This window comes from Gorilla gorilla, chromosome 15 (genome assembly GCF_029281585.2).
Source record: "Gorilla gorilla gorilla isolate KB3781 chromosome 15, NHGRI_mGorGor1-v2.1_pri, whole genome shotgun sequence".
Taxonomy (NCBI): domain Eukaryota; kingdom Metazoa; phylum Chordata; class Mammalia; order Primates; family Hominidae; genus Gorilla; species Gorilla gorilla.
In genome coordinates, this window is record NC_073239.2 from 78,793,440 (window position 1) to 78,815,158 (window position 21,719).

A 21,719-nucleotide genomic window follows, 5' to 3' on the forward strand; every position below is an offset into this window, starting at 1 on the left:
TTCATCTCTAATAAAAGGGAAGAAAGACTATATGGAAGGAAAGTTTGGTCCCTTCTGATTGTCTGTCTGTCTTTCTGTCATTTTGAAAGGGGGAAAAACATTCAAAATTTATTTTCCAGCAGACAGCATCAGTGGATAAAACTACAGGGGTTTCTCTGTAGATCATACATTCACAAGACATTATCATCTCAACAGTGAGAAAGCCACTGTTGTGTTCTCTGTAACAGTATCCACTTCACAGTGTAAGCATGTACTATTGTGTTCACTTACAATTCCAGAAGGAAAGGCACAGCTTGGCAAAAAAAAAAAAAAAAAAAGAATAAAAGAAAAAAAAATTGGGGAATCCTAAAGTCAAGGTGCAATAACTAAGAGACAAAACTTGGCAAACAGTCTTAGGTCCACATTTCAATCAGGGCCTTCCGCATACAGGGGAAAGACTTTTCCACCCAGAAGTTAGGATCTTTCTTTCTCCTTTCCCGTTAAGCCATTAGAGGAACAATAATTCATATGCTCAATGTTATTACATGTACAAAAGGAGATTATAAAAAAATGGAATAAAAAAATCATCTTGAACATTCAGTTCTTCCCACCAATACATCAACTCTTAAGTTTAAGACAGGGCCTGGGAATACTTCAGTGGTCTTAAAATAGGAAAGCAGAGACTATGACTACAACAAATAAAAAATAAATGAGGTAGATAAAATAAAGCTTTCACACCCAGGATTTGCCTGTTCCAACTTCCTAGCCTTCATGAAATACCCAGGAAAAAAATCTTCGTAATTACTTGGCATAAGTCGCACCAAGGAAATTAAACAAAAAAATTAGTACGTGAACTTGTGATAGGAAACGTGTCCTTCCATAAGTTTCTTCTCAAGAATGAAAAACTAGTTTTTCAGTAGAGTAGGCACTGATACAGGGGTTAAGAAGAAATCACTTAGGCAGATAGTAAGGTTATGGGAGTCCTCGGTAAGGCTTTTTAATGAAAAGCAGCCCCAAATCATTTTCTTTTTTCTTTTCTTTTTTTTTTTTTTTGAGACGGAGTCTCACTCTGTTGCCCAGGCTGGAGTGCAGCTGTGCGATCTCGGCTCACTGCAAGCTCCGCCTCCTGGGTTCAGGGGTTCAGGCCATTCTCCTGCCTCAGCCTCCCGAGTAGCTGGGACTACAGGTGCCCACCACTACGCCTGGCTAATTTTTTTTTTGTATTTTTAGTAGAGACGGGGTTTCACCATGTTAGCCAGGATGGTCTCGATCTCCTGACCTCATGATTCGCCCGCCTCGGCCTCCCAAAGTGTTGGGATTACAGGCGTGAGCCACCGCGCCCGGCCAGCCCCAAATCATTTTCTAACAAAGAGCAGCCTGTAAAGTCGAGCTGCAGACATAGACAGCCAACCTGGGAGCTTGCACTAGTGAATGCTGGCGGGAACTAGGGACTAGACATGTTGGCTCCATCTTCCTTTAGGTGCCAGCCATGTGTACAGTAAAGAGCGACAAGATGGCGGCCAGACACGGAGAGTTCATTAGCATAAGATTAGGGTGGGGTGACCGGGTTTGGGCGTGCTATGTAAACTTCACATTTGATTAAACCAATCTGTGTGCCCTACATACCTAAATCACACACCACCTCCTCAAGCTTTACTATAAAATCCGGCACATCCACAGCCAGCCCATCTTTTCCGCTCGGAAAACCCCTCTCTCTCTCGACAGAGAGAGCTGTTTCTCTTCTTCTGCCTATTAAACCTTTGCTCCTAAAGGTTTAGGACACAGACACAAACTCCTTGTGTCTGTGTCCTAAATTTTCTAATGTCAAATGGTGAACTCCTGGATATATACCCCAGACAATGTAGCCTCCTCAGCACTGGAAAACCAAATTAAGTCACCTGAGATTCCTAGCTCAAGTGCTCACAGGAAGATGAAGGCATCTGGGAAGTGTGGGGAGGACATTGGCACACTTGGGGCTCCAACCGAACTGTATTATAATAAGCAGCAACACATTGACTCCCTAAAGACTAACATAAATCCATTTGAAGGCATCTTAAGGTTCTAAGGTTGAAATAATTTTATAATTCTTTGTTTGGAAAAGTACATTCAAAAGAAAACAAAAAGATGAGGATAAGGTCCGGGACATATAAAACAAGTCCCTAAATAGATGACAGACCTTGTCCATGTACCCACATACAGTTGCCGCAGAAATATACAGTACCCTTCTCCTCAATTAGGCTCAATAGTTGTCTTTTCCACTGTGGTTCAGTACGTTTTAATGGTTCCACCTTGAAATAGGTAACAATCTTTGGAAAAAGTCACTCTAGGTTGCACAAAGGTTTTATGTATACAGTTTGGTACAAGTAACGAAGCTACTTTGAAAGAACTGCTTCTTTCCAAACAACAACAACAACAACAACAAACCCTTCTAGCCTGTATTTGTTTGGGTGTGATTTATTTTTAGTTTTCATTTTTTGCAAAGCAGCACAGAAGCAATTATAGGAGTGTAGTAATAACCTTTGTAAACATCATTTGCATATCAGTAAGAACTGATTGTCTTTCATTCCTTTTTAGTGAAAGAGGAAGCAAGATGATCAACTGAGAGTGAGTAAGGTGGGGAGGTGCTGGCGGTTTGAGATTTGTCATCTAGGACTGCAGTGCACAAAGTGGCCAGTTGGGGAGCCCTTGGTTACTGACTTGCCAGGAGATGAGTACAGAAAGTGAGAGTAAGCTTTTAGAAACTGTTATAGCACTTGACATTGCTATAACATTTTTATTGTATTTTTAAAAAGTATTGGTCTATAATGGATTGGAAATAAAAACATCTAGCCCTCACAGCAGATAGTTTAAGAGGCACTGGGCCAAGAGAATGGGAGAAAATGGAGTAGGGAAAAGTAGAAAGATTGCTGCACTACATTGAGGATCCACCTGAGGCTTGTGGCCATGAATTTCATGTGAGGCCATTCGATTCAAGAGTGTTTTTTTTTCTCCAGCCTTGTTTAGCTATGTTGATACAGGCAGTGTTGGATTTTACCAGGGTGTGGTTTTGCTAAGTGGGCCCAATGCAGTGGGAAGATGCAAGTGTTTAGGAAGTATTCAAGTGAGGTGTACGGAGACTGACCATGGCATTTTAAGCTGGGGGAAGAAGAAAGCAATCGGAGGAGGGTGAGAGGCAGTGACGAAAGTGGTAGGATTGATGGAATCTAGGACCAGGAAGAATCAAGTTGGCTGGAGTTGGAATGTAGGACCAGGAAGGAGTGAACTAGAAGTATGGAAGGTGGTGATCAGAGAGTGGGATTCCTGATAATGAGATTCATCACAATACTGCTCACCAGCTGGGAGGGAATCTGAATTAATTATTTTGTATGTATCCAGTGGACTATTTTGTAGCCATTAGAGGTCATGTTGTCATTCTATTTCTTTATGGGCACAGAAATGTTCAGGATATCTTAAGTGAAAAAAGCTTACCAATTTGCAAAATTAAGTGGCAAAATTTACTAATTTTTTTTGGCAAAAATATAAACATTTTAATGCATAGAAGTCTTAACTGTGGTAGTATCTGGATGGTTGAATCACAGATGCCTTTTACTTTCTTTCGGATAATCTTTTTGTTTTCGAGACAGGGTCTCCCTCTGTTGCCCAGGCTGGAGTGCAGTGCAAACATGACTCACTACAGCCTTGATCTCTTGGGCTCAGGCTCTTGCTTCAGCCCCCCATGTAGCTGGGACCACAGGCATGTGCTATCATGCCTGGCTTATTTTTATATTTTTTGTAGAAATGGCGTTTTGGCATGTTGCCCAGGCTGGTCTCGAATTCCTGGGCTAAAGCAATCTGCCCACGTTGGCCTCCCAACGTGCTGGGATTACAGGTATGGGCCACCATGCCCAGCCTGTTTGATAGAATTCTTACATAGGCATATTTTAGAGATACTGGGGATTCAGTTCCAGCCTATTGCAATAAAGCAAGTATCTCAATAAAGTGAGTCACACAAATGTTTCGGTTTCCTAGTGCATATAAAAGTTACGTTTACACTGTGCTATAGTTTATTAAGTATACAATAGCATCATATCCAAAAAAATACCTACCTTAATTAAATATACTTTATTGCTAAAAAAATACTGGCACAGAGTCACAAAGTGAGCACATACTTTGGAAAAATAGTGCTGACAGACTTGCTTGATGTAGGGTTGCTACAGACTTTCAATTTGTAAAAAACACACACACACAATATCTGCAAATCACAATAAAATGAAGTGCAATAAAGTGAGCTATGTGTGCTTTATTGTTATATTCTTATAGCTTTATGAAAGTATAATTTGCATGCAAAAATTCACCAGTTTTAAGTGTACCATCCTATAACTTTTGACAAATGTATAGTTTTTGAAACTACCACCACATTCATCTTGTAGAACATTTCTCTCATGCCAAAAAATTTCCCTTGTCCCCCATTGCAGTCAGTCTCCTCTCCTACCTCCCGGACCCTGGAAACCAGTGATCTGCTTTCCATCATGATAGTTTTGTCTTCTCTAAAATTTTATATAGATGGGATCACATCATATGTCATCTTTTGTGTCTGGCTTCTTTCACTTAACATAATGCTTTGGAGATTCATCATTGTTCTTGTGTGCATCAATGTTTATTCCCTTTTAAAAAGTAGAGTAGTATTTTAGAGTAGTTTTAGGTTCACACTAAAATTGAAGGGGAGGTGCAGGGATTTCCCACCTATGCCCTGCCCCTACACATGCACAGCCTTCTTCACTATCAGCATCTCCCACTAGACTGATACATTTGTTAACACTGAGGAACCTACCCTGGCATATCATCATCATCCAGAGTCCAGAGTTCACATTAAGGTTCACTCTTGGTGTTGTATATTCTCTGAGTTTGGACAAATGTATAGTGACATGCATTCATCATTATAGTATCATACAGAGTAGTTTCACTGCCCTAAACATCTTCTGTGCTCTGTCCATTCATCCTTCTACCCTTTCTAACCCCTGGCAATTACTGATATTTTTACTGTCTCCACAGTTTTTGTCTTTTCCATAATGTCATATGGTTGGAATCATACAGTATGTAGCCTTTTCAGATTGACTTCTTTCACTTTGTAATATGCATTTAAATTTCCTCCATGGCTTGTCATGGGTTGATAGCTTATTTCTTTTTAGCACCGAATAATGTTCTATTGTCTAGATTCACCACAGTTTGTTTATCCATTTACCTATTGAGGGACATCTTGGTTGCTTCCAAGTTTTGGCAATTATGAATAAAGCTGCTATAAACATTCATGTGCAGTTTCTTGTGTGGACATATATTTTCACGTCCTTTGGGTAAATACTAAGGAGAATGACTGCTGGATCATATGGTAAAAGTGTGTTTAGTTTGGTAAGAAACTTCCAAACTGTCTTCCAAAGTGGTTGTACCATTTTGCACTCCCACCAGCAATGAATGAGAGTTCCTATTGTTCCACAACCTCTCCAGCATTTGGTGTTGCCAGTATTCTGGATTTTGGCTATTCTTATACATGGTATCTCATTGTTTTAATTTACCTTTCCCTGACAACATATAATCTGGAACATCTTTTCACATGTTTATTTGCCATCTGCGCATCTTCTTTGGTGAGGTGTTTGTAAAGCTCTTTGGCCCATGTTTCAATCAGGTTGTTTGTGTTCTTACTGTTGAATTTTAAGAGTTCTTTGTATATTTTGGATAACAGTTCTTTATCAGATAGTGTTTTGCAAATATTTTATTCCAGTCTGTGGCATATGTTCTCATTCACTTGACTTTCTCTTTCACAGAGCAGAAATATTTAATTTTAATAAAGTCCAACTTATCAATTCTTTCTTTTGTGGATTGTGCCTTTGGTGCCGCATCTAAAAAATCATCACCAAATCCAGATCATCTAGATTTTCTCCTATGTTATCTTCTAGGGGTTTTGTAGTTTTAGTGTTTTACATTTAAGGCTGTGATCCATTTTGAGTTAATTTTTGTGAAGGGTGAAATGTCTGTCTAGATTCATTTTTTTTTGCATATCAATGCCCAGTTGTTCCAGCACCAGTTGTTGAAAAGATTATCTTTGCTCCGTTGTATTGCCTTTGCTCCTTTGTCAAAAATCGGTTGACTGTATGTATGTGGGTCTAATTCTTGGCCCTCTGTTTTATTCTATTGATCAATTTATTCTTTCACCAATGCTACATTGTCTGTAGTTTTATTAGCACGTCTTGAAGTTGGGTAGTATCAGTCCTCCAACTTTGTTCTTCTTCAATACTGCATGGACTATTCTGGTAATTTGTTCTGTTTTATGTGGAGGAATATACTTTTGTATGAATAGACCACAATTTGTTTATCCATTCACCAATTGGTAGACTTGGGGTTGTTTCAAATTTTCGACTATTATGAATAAAACTATTACGACCCAGGAGGAGGTACTCCCCTTACAGGCTGACGTTGTCCAACGTGAGGAGGAATTGAATTCCCTGAAGCAGAAGCTGGCGGCGGCCCTTTTGGCGGAGCAGGAACCGCAGCCAGAACGACTGGTTTCGGTGTTGCAGCTGCCGCGGAAGGCCGCTGTGTTCCAAAATGAGATTCTGCGCTATAGCCGGCAGTTAGTGCTGCCCGAGCTGGGCGTGCACAGACACGTGCTAGTCGTGGGCTGCGGTGGGCTCCGCTGTCCACTGGCACAGTACTTGGCAGCGGCCGGCGTGGGCCGCCTTGGCCTTGTGGATTATGACATGGTAGAGATGAGCAACCTGGCCCACCAAGTGCTACTTGGCGAGGCACTGGCTGGACAGGCCAAGGCCGCTTCGGCCGCCGCCTCGCTGCGCGGCCTCAATTTGGCGGTGGAATGAGTGCGGTACACTCAGGCCCTTTTATGCCGGTCACTACCCTAGACCCGCTCCGCCGATATGATGTGGTGGCGACCGCTCGGACAACGTGTCCACTCGCTACTTGGTTAATGACGCATGTGGCTGGCCGGTTGGGCCCTAGTGTCTGCCAGTGCCTTGCGCCTGGAGGGCTAAATCACAGTCTACCATTATGACGGTGGGCCTTGCTATCGCTGCATATTCTCCCAGCCACCCCCAGCGGAGACAGTGACCAACTGCACGGACGGCGGGATGCTCCGTGTCTTAAGGTCCTGGGCTGCCTGCAGGCCTTGAAAGTGCTGAAAATTGCTGCGAGTCTGGGCCCCTCTTACAGCGGCACCTGTTGCTCTTTGATGCCCTGAGAGGGCATTTCCGCTGTATTCGGCTGCGGAGCTGCAGGCTCGACTGTGCAGCTTGCGGGAAATGGCCCACTGTGACTCATCTGCTGGACTATGAAGCCTTCTGTGGCTCCTCAGCCACCGATAAATGCCGCTCCCTGCAGTTACTGAGCCCAGAGGATCGTGTTTCTGTCACTGACTATAAGCGACTTCTGGATTCTGGGGCACCCCATCTGTTGCTGGACATCAGGCCTAAGATGGAGGTGAGCATCTATCTGTCTTTTGCCTCATGCCCTACACATCCCTCTGAAATATTTGGAACGCAGGGATGCGGAGAGCCTGAAGCTCTTAGGAGAAGCAGTCCGGGAAGGGAAGCAGGGCACACAAGAAGGGGGCTGCTCCCCTCATTTATGTGATTTACAAACGGAAATGAATCACAGAAAGCCGTGAAGATCCTCCAGGCCTCATCAGCAGCTCAAGAGTTAGATTATTTAACAGTTTGGAATATTGTGGGGGACCTCATGGCCTGGGCTGCCCAAAACGGTGGAACATTTCCACAGTACTAAGGTGACTGGTATAGTCTGATGGGAAAGATGTGGATTGCCGTAATACCGCAAAGATATATTTATTTGCATTTTTCAGTAATATACATAGGAGCTGGAGATTCTACAGTATCTGTGAATACATGGACTCCTTTTTTATAAAGAGTTTTAAAAATTGTTATATATTGGGTGACTTATTAATGGATTATATTGTTTCTGGGAATCATCACTTTTTTTCAGCACATGGAGGGTGTCTTGAACATGTGAGATGTAATGTGACAGGATTTTGTATTTAAGCTGCAGATCATTTACCTGTCCTTATTTTCCACCTCCCCCAGTCAAAATGCTTTCTAAATCATTTTATATCTGGAATTAAGGTGCAGTAAACTTAGTCTTATGAAATTGATCACAGATTATATACTTAGGATCAGTTTACTGTTTACTTAAGAAATTATTGGATCTTATTAATATTTCAGATGATAGAATACATCCTACAGAAATACATGTTTAAAATGTAAATTGTTTTAATTATTCAGAAAGTGGGTCATTCTATTTGGCATTTTGAATTAGTATCAAAATGAGATCCTTAAAGTTTACCAAAATAAAGGAAACCACCTTTGTAGTCTGAAAAAAAAAAAAACCCATTATGAATACTCGTGTATAAGTATTTGTGTGGATACATGCTTTAATTTTTCTTGGGTAAATACCTAGGAGTTGACTTGCTGGGGCTGGGTTATATGGTAGATGGGTACACATTTAGCTCTACAAAAAATTGCCAAAAAAGGAAGAGGAGGGTGGGGGAGAAAGGAAAAAATAATTGCCAAAATGTTTTCCATAGTGGCTGTACCATTTTGTATTCTCCCTAGCGATGTATGACATTTCCAGTTGCTTTACATCTTCTATTATACTTGATATCGTCAATTTATTTTTATTTTTGTCATTCTCATGGTTATAAGAAGGTATCTCATGTTGGTTTTAATTTGCATTTTTCCAATGACTAATGATGTTGACCATCTTCTCATATGCTTATTTGCCATCTATATCTCTTTTTTGGTAATATATGTGTTCAAATCTTTTGTTCATTTAAAAATTATGTTTGTCTTATTATTGCATTATGAGGGTTCTTTAGTGTGCATACAAGTTCTTTGTCAGATATATATTTTGCAAATATTCTCCTGTAGTCTGTGGCTTGCCTTTCAGTTTTTCTAACAGCATGCTTTAAAGAGTAAAAATTTTAAATTTTGATAAAATCCAATTATTTTTTCTTTTATATTTAGTGCCTTCTGTGTTCTACAGAAGAAATCTTTGCCTAATCCAAAGTCAAAAGAATTTTCTCCAATGTTTTTTCCTAGAAGTTTTATAGTTTTAGATGTTACATTTAGATCTGTGATGCATTTTATATTTTTGCTTATGTTGTGAGCTAAGGGTCTAGGCTCATTTTTTTTCATATGCACATGTAATTATTTTAATAGCACTTGTTGAGATTATCCTTTCCCGGTTGCATTATCTAGGCATTTTTCTTGAAAAGTATTTATATATGTTTGAGATTATTCTGGAGTCTCTCTTCTCTTTCATTGTTCTATATGTCTATCTTTATGCTAATATCATACTGCTTTGATCACTGTAGCTTTATATATAATAAGTGTTGAAATCAGGTAGTGTAAATCTTTTTCTTTTTCATTTTTTCAATCCTGTTTTGGGTAATCTAGGTCATTTTATTTCCATGTAAATTTTAGAATTAACTCATCATTTTCTGTGAATAAATTCTTCCTGGATTTTCTTGTTTGTACGTTAAAATTTGTTGAGAAAAAAATAAATGGCATATAGGTTGAAAGGAGGAAGTAAAACTCTTTATTTGGTGATTTAACCTCACAGTGACTCATTTTCTCATGCGGTTTGTGAGAATTTTGCTAGTTTGTCTTCAGTGAATTTGCCCTATACCCAACATCTGGAAGACCCATATGCTCTGAACTATGAATTGGAATCTACATAAAAGCTACTATAATTAATAAATGAGTCTAACAAGATGCAAGGGAAAATATACAAAAATTGTTTTTCTATATACTAGCAATTAACTTAATGTTATTTACAATGAAAATACATTACTGTTTACAATAAAAAACAATACTATTTGCATCAGCATAAGAAATATGACAGACTTAGGAAGTGATTTAACAAGTTTGTACTGTTGAATAGGATGACCTTGCTCCCAGTCTTGGGGGAAAGCATTTAGTCTTTTACCATTAAGTCTGCTGTTGCTTGTAGATTTTTCAAAGATGCTCTTTATGAAGTTGAGGCAGTTTCCTTCTATTCCTAGTTTGCTGAAAGTTTTGATCAAAAATAGATGTTGAATTTTGCCAAGTGCTTTTTCTGCATCTGTAGAGAAGATCATACGGTTTTCTTTAACTAGTCTGTTAATATGTTGAATTACATTGAGTTTTGAATGTTGAATCAGTCTTGTATTATTGGGATAAACTCCACTTGTTCTTACGTATTACCTCTTTTAGGTTGGGTTTCTTTGGATAACATTTTAAGAGTTTTGTGTGTCTATATCCTTGTTCATGAAAAATATTGGTCTAAATTTTCTTTCCCTAAAGTAGAGAGTAGAATAATAGTTGCCAGAGTCTGGGAAGGGTAGTGGCGAGGGGGCCATAAAGTGGAGATAGTTAATGGGTACAAAAATACAGTTAGAATGAATAACATCTAGTATTGAGTAGGACAATAGGGTGATAGTAGTTAACATAATTTATTGTATATTTTAAAATAACTAACAGAGTGGAATTGGAATGTTCCTAACACAAAGAAATGATAAAGGCTGATTTGATAACTAAAAATTGTATGCCTGTATCAAAACATCACATGAACCCCATAAATATGTGAAACTATAATGTACACATAATTAAAAATAAAAATTAAAACGACTTTTCCTTATAGTTTTTCCTTAGCTTTGATATCAAGATAATTTTGGCCTCATAGAATGAGTTGGGAGGTATTTCCTAATCTTCCATTTTTTTGAAGTGTTTGTGAAAAGCTGATATTATTTTGTTTTAAAATGTTTACTAGAATATCCTAGTGAAGTTTTCTAGTACTGGAGGCTCTTTTTTTTTTTTTTTTAAGCTATACATTCAATTTCTTTAATAGATATTAGGCTATTTTTGTGTTTTGTTTCTTTTTGAGTAGACCTTGGTAGTATGTGTGTTTCAAGAAACTTGTCCATTTCATTAACGTTTTCAAGTTTATTGGCATAATGTTGTTCATAATATTCCCATTAGCCTTTTAATGTCTATAGGATTTAAAGAGATGTTCTTTCTCTCTTTTCTGAGAATGGTGTCTTCTCTCTTTTTTAATCTTAATCAGTGTGATTAGAGGTTTATCAATTTTATTCTTTTTTCCAAAGAAATAACATTTGGTTTAGATTTTTTTTGTTATTTAAAAAAATTTTATTTCATTGATTTTTGCTTTCATCTGCTTATTATTTCCTTTCATCTGCTTACTTTGTTATATTTTGCCCTTATTTGTCAGATTTCTTAAAATGGAAGCATTGATTTTAAATATTTGTATTTTTATAATATAAGCACTACTTTTGCTGCATTGCATACATTTTGGTATATTTTGTCTTCATTTTTATTCATTTCAAAAATTTTTTAAATTTCCCTTTTGACTTCTTTTAATCATGGGATATTTATAAGTATGTTCTTTAGTTTCCAAATATTTGGGGAACTGTCTAGAAACCTTTTTATTATTGATTTCTTATTTAACTCTCTTTCAATAACATTTGTATGAGATGATTCCTTTTAAATGTGTTAAGACTTGTTTTGTAGCCCAGATTATGGTCTGGGTAAATGTCCCATGTTCACTTTATAAGAATATCTTGTTTTTGTTGGTTGTTCTATAAATGCTGATTAATTTTATTGATAGTGTTTTTCTAGTGTTTTATATCCTTACTGAATTTCTGTCTACTTTTTCTATCAATTATTGAGGTTCTGGTATTAAAATATCCAACAATGCTTACGAATTAGTCTGTACATTTATCCTTCTAATTCCATCAGCATTTGCTTCATGCATTTTGAAGTTTTTTATTATCTGAATAAACATTCAAGATTTCTACGTACTCCTGATGACTTGATCCCTTTATCATTATGAAATGATCCTTTTCTTTGGTAATATTTTATTGTGAAATTTAACCTTAGTTAGCCACTCAGCTTTATTTCGGTTAGTTTTAGTGTGGTTTATCTTTTTTCTATCTTTTTTACTTGTAATAATTCTGTCTTTTTACTTAAAGTGTATTTCTTGTAGATAGCATACATAGTTGAATATTGTCCTTTTATCCAATTTTATAGTCTGTTTTTTAGTTGGTGAGTTTAGACATTTCCATTTAAGGTTGGATTTAAACCTACCATTTTATTATTTGTTTTCTATTTGTCTTACCTGTCTTTATTCTTTTTGCTTTGTTTCTACCTTCTTTTGGATTAAATGAAAATTTATTAATATTATATTTTAGGTTTTTTTGGCTTATTAGCTCTATCTTTTTTGTTGTTTAATGGTTGCTCTAGAGTTTACAGTATAACTTTTAAATTTATCAACATCTACTTTCAAATAGTATTACAGTGATTTCCACATATTTTAAGAAACTTAAAATTGTATAGTTCTATTTCTCTTGGTCTTTGTGTTGTTGTCATACATTTTACTGCCACATATGTTATACACCCAACTGCTATGGACTGAATGTTTGTATCCCTCCACAACTCACCTGTTGAAGCCTAATGCCCAATGTGATGGCATTTGTAGGTGAAAGCTTTGGGAGATAGTTAGGTCAAGACAATGGATCCCTCATGAATGGGATTAGGGTCCTTATAATAAGAGACATGAGAGAGTTTTCTTTCTCTTTTTTTGTTCTCTGCCATGTGAGGTTATGAAGAGAAGATGGCTATCTGCAAACCTGGGAGCAGGCTCTAACCAGACACTACATCTTCCAGTGCCTTGAACTTGGACTTCCCTTCCCACAGAACTGTGAGAAATAAATATTTGTTGTTTAAACCACCCAATCTGCTAATTTGTTATAGAAGCCCAAATTGACCAAGACATGCAACAATATGTTATTATCTTTGCTTTAGAAGTTATCTTCTAAGTATATTAAAAATAAGAAAAAATTTATATCTACTCACTCTTTTACCATTTCTGATGCTCTTCATCCCTTTGTGTAGATACAAATTTCCATCTGGTATTATTTGCCTTTTACTGAAGGACTTCCTTTACTATGTGCAGTGATGCTCATGATATATTCTTTTAGATTTTGCATGTCTGAAAAAGTATTTACTTTCATTTTTGAAGGATATTTTTGCTAGATACAGAATTCTAGTTTGCCAGCTATTTTGTTCATTGCTTTAAATACGTTGTTCCACTGTCTTCTGACTTGCATTGTTTCTGATGAGAAATATATTGTCATTCTCATTGCTGTTCCTTTGTATGTAATGTGATATCTTTTTTTTTTTCTTGCCTGCTTTTCAGTTTTTCTTTGTCATTGTTTTTTTAGATACCTGATGATGATGTACTTTAGTTTGGTGTTCTTATTGTTTCTGCTTGGGGTTTACCAAACTCCTTGGATATGTAAGTTTATAATTTTCTTCATATTGGTAAAATTTTTTGGCCAATTGTTTCTTCATATATTTTTGCTACACTTCTTTTCTCTGAGACTCCAGTTATATGTATGGTAGGCCACATGATGTTATCTTCTTTTGAATTTCTTTTCTTAAAAGTCTTTTTACTCTGTGTGTTTTATTTTGTCTAGGTTTTATTGCAATGTCTTCATGTCCCTAAATCTTCTACAATAACTAATCTTCTGTTAATCTCATCAGTGTATTTTTCATCTCAGTTATTATATTATTCATCTCCATGAATTTGACTTATGTCTCTTTTTATCTTCCATTTCTGTTCTCAATATGCCTTTGTGGAGTACATTTATAATAGCCGTTTTAACTACCTTGCCTAATAATTCTATAATCTCTGTCATTACTGGGTCTGTTTCTAGTTATTGAATCCCTCCCACTCCCACTCCCCATTTTTCTTTTTTGCCTGCCTGATAATTTTTGGTTGGATGTTAGATATTGTGAATTTTATATTGTTGGATGGTGGTTCATTTTCTTTCTTTAAGTATTTTTGGCTATGTTCTGGAAGGCAGTTAAGCCAGCTTGACTTCATCTAGTTTTGTTGAAACTTGCTTTTAAACCTTTTTAGATGGGTATAAATCATCCCATAATCTACTGCTAATTTGGCCCTACTAATGAGGCAATCAACCTTTAAGTATTCCACTTTATACTCCATATATTAGTATTTTTTGCCCACTGGCTAGTGACAACATAAATTATTCCCAGCTTTTTATGAGCTCTAGGGATTTTTTGATTGTACCTTTCTGGTGATTCTTTTCCTGGTCTTGTTAGTTTCTTAACACACGTGTGCTGATCTGTACTCAAAGACTCAAAGGAAATCCTGTCTGTGAATGTCTCTTCTGCAGTGCTTTACCCCACAAATTCTAGTCACTGTCGCTTCCCCAAACTCCACCCTGCTTCTATTCAACTCAGCAAGACTCTGTTCTGGGTCTGTTTGGGCTCCCCTTCCCTGTCCTGTGACCTGCTCTCTAGGCAGTGAGCTGGAACACCCACAGGGATCACTTCATTCATTTGTTCTTTCTCTCAGGGATCACCATTTAGTGTTGCCTGCTTTCCTGCATCTTTAAAAACCATTATTTTATATATTTTGTCCAGTGTTGTGGTTGTTTAAGGCAGAAAGATAAATTTAATCCCTATTACTATATTATGATCAGAGCTGGATTCCTTAACTAACTTTTCCACATGAAATTACAATAATTATAAAAACAATACCGCATTATAGACAATATATTAAATGATATAAAATGCCATTCTATAAAGTGTTGTCATAGCACATTTTCTTTCAGTAGTTTTTGTCCTCTATGAAGTTTTTAGGCAATATTGTTGGTAAAATGAGACTTTGGAGTTGCTTGACCCTACAATTTATTATCACTGTTCCATTTTTAATTCTTTTTTATTTTGGGAATATTATCTTCTTTAAGACTCATTTTCTTACCAGTAAAATGTGTGGGTAATTGTACCTTCCTTGCAATATTGTAGCAGGGATTGAAAATAAAATATGAAGTATTCAATAAATAGTAGTTATCAATAGTTTCAATTACACTATGTATGCAGCTTCATGCCTTGATTTTAAAACAATTATAAACATTTGCTATATTGTCTTATAGCATTGATTGATGCATAATGAATGGCCCAATGCATACTCATAAACTCTTCCCTTATTTTTGTTTATTTCTTTGTAAATACATATTTTTAATTGATATATAATAGAGTACATATATAATGTTTTGATACTTTCATATAATGTGTAAAGATCAAGTCAGGGTAATTGGGATATCAATCCTCTTAAATATTTATCTTTTTTTATGCTAGGTCTTCCCTTATTTTTGGATATCTGGTTTATTTATAATTTTCTCCCTTAATATACCATGATACCTGGGGCTGTCTTATCTAAATTTAAAAGTTCTTAATACAGCCAATTTGAAGATAAGTCTTGATTTGAAACATCTTTGAGATCTTCCTGCATTAGTTCAGATGAATTTAACTGGATCTCAGCAGCTTCAACTCTTCATTGTGCTTTTCCTGCCCCTTCCTGTTTCTTCTCAAGAGAAGACAATTTCTTGCTCATTATTTTCTGTGGTAACTGAGAAGAGGAACTGAGTAGAAAGGTGTTGGGCTGCTAAGACCCAGGGCACATCCCATATAGAATTCTTTCTACTCTGTTTTGTGCTTTGGGGAATACAGACGTTGGTTCAGCTGCCCTCATCACAGCTCATGGCTTCTCTTGTTTTATTCTCTTTCAGGGCAGGAATTTAGCTCTTGTCTGTTTGGATGCCTAATTCAATCTCTATTGACTATGTTTAGTTTTGCATAAATTGTTTACACACTGGTAAAAATAATTCATTAATCTTTTCTGGTAAACAGTTACAATGACAATAATTTGATTTTGAGTAGAATACAGATGAGACTCATATTAAAACATTGTATTCATAGATAGGATGTATCCAAAAGCAATTTCATTAGCTTTATCTGTTTGGTTTTTTCATGAAAGGCAATCATTTGTTAAATAGGGTTCAATGTTTTACTGAGAATGGGCCAACTAAAATATTGATTATAGATAGATCCTTCATGGGAAAAGAGGACCCATGAGTTATAAAAACCTGTGAAATTTAAGTATATGATCTCAAATAGTCCCTAATGTTTGCTATTGCAAGCTTGGAGAGTCCTTGGTTGAAAAAGCATAATTCTTTCCCCGAAAGAGTTGTAGGCTTTTCCCATTATCTGAAGAGAAACCACCATGTCACAGCCAATCAGGAATGAAATGGGGTGAGAGGATGGATAGGCATTTTTTCCTGGTTCATCTCAGGCCTCTTTCTGTCATGCTGGGTTTGCCTCGCTTCTCCTTAACAAACCGTCTTTCCTTTTTCTCCTACTGTCTTTCCACCGGAGCCCTGGCTGCCACTGGCCCCTTCCTTCGTACTTACTGCCTATGCCCATTGGCCACAGAGCTTGACGTTGTTCAGAATATTCACCTGAAAATGAATCTCTTTTGTGAATAACATTTATTCATAGCCTAACTTTGATGCATTTTTAAAAAATCATTTTCTCACATGAGTAGGGGAGGTACAAAGTGAGCAAAGTGGGAAGAGAATCCATGTGTAATACCCCAAGGGTGAATATTCACAGGAGTGCTAAAATGTCCCTAATTAATGAACCATTTCATATTCTGACCAGTAATCTAAGCTATCCGTCATCATATAAAAAACAGAACTACATGTTATGATAGCCAAAAGTAGGATGATGTCTTCCTCTACCCTGTGGTCTTTTAGGAAACCATAACTGATTGCAGTTCTTTCTAGAGGTATTAAAACGGGATGGTGGGCCTTGTAAAATTTTCGTATGTATTGTGAAATGTTGGATATGTTTAGTGAGGAGTTGTCAGTGTTTTAAGTAAAGGAGAATATATTCTGCCTTCAGTAATTGCATTAATACTCAGAATAATTAATACTCAGAAAAATACTCAGATTAATACTCAGAAATACTCAGAAAAATGTGATGGCCAATTTTGGAGGTGAATTTGGGGGTAAGAGCTGCTAATGGCACCAGCGTTATAGAGGATGGTGAATACAAACTGTGACCTCTAGTTGCATAGGATTTTGCAAAACAATTTTGTTCCTATTGACAAGGGACAGTCCCTTTCAAAGACATTACTGTGGAACTCTATTAAGTGCAGGAGAGGAAAGTGTGACATGGAAATACAGTTGACCCTTGAACAATGTGGGCTTGGACTGTGTGGATCCACTCACACATGGATGTTTTCCTACCAAACAGCATTTGCGGGATGCGAATGCCACATATCTGGAGGGCCGACTTTTTGTATGAGTGGGTTCCACAGGGCCTACTGCAGGACTTGAGTGTATGTGGATTTTTTTATATGAGGGGGTGATGGGTCCTAGAACAAATCCCTTGTGTATACCGAGGAACAACTGTACATACACAATATATTTTTATATCAGACAAGGTACAGAGAATATTTTTCTTGTGTCATCACACGTTTGTGCCCAGGTATTACAGTGCTTCAAAGATAAGTCTTCATACTTTTAATTTATATTTGAAAAAAATTAGAGTGCATCCAGATGAGACTCTTTGGTACCATAAAGTAGACAATTTTCTCTGTAGTATCCAAACTGAAAGCCTAAATGGCTCTTGTATTAAATAGGTTAGTTTTATACAATTTAACATTTTCAGAGCCAATGCACCAAGATCTTTTTTTTTTTTTTTTTTTTACATGTTCTAACACTTTGCACATAAGAAATTTTCCATTTGGTGTGAGGCATGTGCCAAATGATGGAATGTATTGCCACGTTAGAGTCTGGTTATTCTAACTATAAAATTAAAAGGAAAAGTAGGGAGATGAGCTCCAGAAAATGGAAAGAAAACACACTGAATTTTTTCTCTCTGGGGAGAGTTTTATTCTGGGGACATTGGAATAGTTACCTGAGCACTCAAAACTTTGCTAGGCAAAGTACAGTTGTGGATCAGTAACCTGCCTGGGAGCTTGTTAGAGCTGTGGAATTTTAGGTGTACTAAATCAGTCTACATTTTGGCACAATTGCCATGAGATTCATAAGCAGATTACAGTTTGAGAAGCATTGCTCAAAATTGATGAGGGCTGCTCTGTGCATCACCTGATATCAGTGTTATGGCTTTAGAGTATAGATGTAATGCTTCTTGATCCTTGGGGAATAGTCTTATACAAAAAGGGCTGTGTCAACCTGTATCTCCCCTCTGTGACTTTGACCTTTCTATGTTTGGTTACATTCCTAGTTGGAAGTGAGGAATCAGGGAATCTTTGGGAATTAGAGACATTTATGTGGATTGGGTGTACATAAAATAAAGACCGGAAACTCAAGAATTAGGAAAGAGATGGACAATTTTGAAGGGTAACGAAAACTTCAAGGATATTATTGGTTTTCATGTGGTTAAAACATTAAAATTTTTTTTCTCATGTAAGGTTTTTGGTTGTGGCAATAAACACCAGTGCTGGTTGATTTAAGCAGCAAATGAATTGTTTAAAAGATGCTGCTTGGTTCACAGATTTCTGGGAGGGCTGGAGAGCCAGATTGTAGCTATGAAGCCAGGGACAGAGTCCAAGTCAGCCTGCAGAGCTGGGTTGGTGGATACTCCTGTTACTGCAGAGCACTAAAGGCTGCAGATGGCACCCCAGGTGCCATTGGTACCAAACCATGCATGCCTGCACCAGCCCTGCATTGTGGGGCCTCTGTATTCCTTATGGCATCTCTATTCCCAGAGGGAACACTGGGTGATCTCTGTACACTGGGGTGCGTATGTCTGATTGGTGGTGTCTAGACCATGTTCCTTTGTCCCAGGTGCCAAGGAAGCTGGGAAAGCAAGTCTTTGGTATTTTTGCAGTCATTGTGGGAGGTGACCACTGCCTTGTTGGGTTGGGGAATTTCCCAAACCCAGTTCTAACCTAGGGTTCAGATACAGGTGGATAAAAAGAATGATAGATGCTTGATAGAGTTACGTGTTTGTGTGTGTGCGCGCATGTGTGCACATGCATGTGTGTGTGAGTGCGTGTTTACTGTGTTTACTAGGGATATTTATTTCAATAGGGCATCTTCCTGAATTTATGATGCAGGTTGATAATGGAAAAATCGGATTCATTTTGCATAATTTTGCTTTTTTGTTAAAAATGCTAACATACATATAAAATCAAGAGTACCGATACTTGTTTCAGGTTGCATTTAACCAGGAAAAAACTTGTGTTCTGTAAGATTGAACAGCTTCCTCGCACTCACGCTGAAATGTGCAGTTCATTGCATTTGCTTTCTAAATGAGAACCACATTTAATGAAACCCTGACCATGTAATCAACATAATGAGGGATTTTTAATTTGGGTGAGTGACTCAGTTGTGGAGTACACACTTTGACTTGTGTTCGGATGGGAGGTTGAGAAATTATCACTGCCTTGGTGTACATGAGACACAAAGCAGAAAACAAAATCAGCATGCGCTGTGTCATATTTGTACTGAGATAACACCGAGGAACAGCTGTGACTCTTTCAAATGACTCCATTTGTTTGATAATTGCTGGGTAAAAATAGTGCCACTATTGGCTATTTCAGGAAGACAGATGGCGTTCTAGATTATGTTCCTTTCCTTGTACCCAAAAAGAACAGGACCAAGTCTTTCTGAAAATTACTGTCTGTGTGTGTGAAATAGCATCGGGGAAGGGGACAGCACATTTCAAGCTTTTGCCCCGCAGGTAGGTAGGAAGCAGGGGCTGAGCCGTAAAGGAAACAGGGAATTCAATTATTCCAGCCTGAGCTAGGGTGGGAAATCAAGGCATCTGTCTGTTGCTTAGGAACAGAAATATCTTGTGCCTCAGCTACAGTTGGAGAAACCAGGTCATTTACTTTCAGAGTTCACCTACCGGTTATCCAAACAGAGCTGAAGGAGAAAGCACCTCTTTTCTCCTCCTGGCAGGGGTTGTTTTTCTCATCAGACCTCCTACCTTTCTTCCACTCAGCAAATTCTCTGTTGTTCCTAATGCATTGTCTCAAAACTGTGCCAATCAAATGACAATACTACCTGGGGAGGCGGGTGGGAGATGATCGGTTTTCTTCGGGAGCTGGTCCTTGGGTCTTTTTCCCTCCCAGGAAGCCTGGGGACTGGCGGTGGTGGAGTGCAGTACTCCGCCTTTTGTCTGAATGGCAGGCATGTGATGGTTTGACATCTGGTTGGCATTCTTGTCTGCACCTCAGGGAGGGAAGGTTGTCACACACACTCCCACGGTCCCACAGTTAGGTCTGGGGTCAGGCAGGGAGGCAGAAACACAGATCTTTTGTGAAGTATGAGGACTCCACTTCCTGTGCTAAGGGAGGACCATGAATTGCAACCTTACCCGTGTATATGAATCTCTTTGAGATCTTTCCAAAAAACACACACCTGAGACTTACACCCAGAAATTCTGCTTCCTTAGATCTGAGGTATAACCTGGGCCCCTGAGGGTTCAAAAGTTTCCCAGGTAATTAGAACTTAAAAGTCAGTCCCATTTTTCTCCTTAGCCCCTGCTAAAGAGTGCTGGACTCCCAGATCCAGGCTGGGTGTAGAAACGCTTAAGCATGGAGTTCCTGGGTGTCCTCATTTCTGTCCAGAGTTGAGAGCTTGCCCTGTGGCCTTCTCCCTGGGGAGCTGTGTGTACTCAGGGTCACATGATTCCTGCAACAGTGGGTTCCTTGGTCTTCAGTTTGGGTGGGAACGTTTACTCTTTCAGGAGTACCCAGAAGGAGAATTGAGACTTGTAGTTGGGTGGAAACATTCTGGAATTATTTAGGCGTTAACTAGACAATGGGAAACTGGTAGGTAGAACCTTAATCCCTGGGTGTTTCTGACTAAGCAGGGTGATAAGAGCAGAATGTCCCAGGCACACAGGCACACACTGCCAGTATACCTGCCCTGGGCAAGGCCTTGGGGTGTATGAACACTGATCATTTCTACTCACCATTCTCCAGGGATCCCAGGAAAATCAGATAGTTTCGATAAGAGTATTATAGTACGCAGAGGCAAAAAACTTAAAAGGACCATGAGATGTAGTTCCTCTTTGCCTCTTCTTTTTATCTTCACAAAGAAAAAAAGTCATTATATTGAAAATGAAGATGATTAGAAAAGCTTTAAAACATTCTCAGTATGTTTTAAACATTTCTCCTAGAAAGCCACAAGCCAAAGGCAGTTATTTCTTGCCTCCTTTTTGCTCAGTTATGTAAACGTCCATTTGTGGGAATACCAGGTTGATCCGGAAATCTCAATTTAAAGAGAGCTGAGAAGCAGACTTGTTATCAGGAGCATGAAAGGAAACACTGTGGGGCAGCTTTAATTTTCATGACTCTCAAATGCAGGGACGTGACTGAAGCACAAGGTATCCGATTTTCAGTTGTACCCGGCCATGAAATCAATCTCTGAGTCTACATAGCCACACTTGAAACAACCTCACATCTCTCACACTGGCTTGCCAAATCTGAGGGACTTTGATTTGAGAAAAGAAAAGGAAGACATTTCCACCATTCATACCAAAACCTGGGTTTTTGAAGTAATTTGAATTTCTGATCCTTTTTTTCAGCCTGTACTTGCCTCTCTTCCTATCACTGCAGAATCCAAAATAAATTCGAAGCTCTCCCTCTTCTGCTGTGGACTAGGAAGAGTCAGAGAATGTTAGAAAGATTTTTGCCAACCTGCTGTGGGAGGTACAGAATTTCTAAATAGCAGGGGCTTGGAGTGGCATTCTAGGCGCTATTAGGGGATTCATCTAGAGGCAATGTCTATGTAGCAAGCATACTTAGTTTGTAATGTTTATATTTAGGATAATGAG

General features: G+C 38.0%; 1 protein-coding gene and 1 pseudogene across 9 annotated transcripts in view; both read left to right on the forward strand.

Annotated features, from left to right (window-relative positions):
• The window catches only part of SYT16 (synaptotagmin 16), a 318,945-nt gene that overhangs the window by 46,015 nt on the left and 251,211 nt on the right, over positions 1-21,719 (forward strand). For 7 of the 9 annotated variants that reach the window (XR_010130766.1, XR_010130764.1, XR_010130765.1 and 4 more), the window contains exon 1: positions 7,302-7,443. The exons of the other annotated variants lie outside the window; for them this stretch is intronic. The gene's annotated coding sequence lies outside the window, so the exon portion shown is untranslated. Of the gene's footprint in view, positions 1-7,301; positions 7,444-21,719 lie in introns of those variants that run through there. 9 annotated transcript variants of the gene reach the window in all.
• LOC134757128 (adenylyltransferase and sulfurtransferase MOCS3-like) lies at positions 1,161-8,019 on the forward strand (annotated as a pseudogene).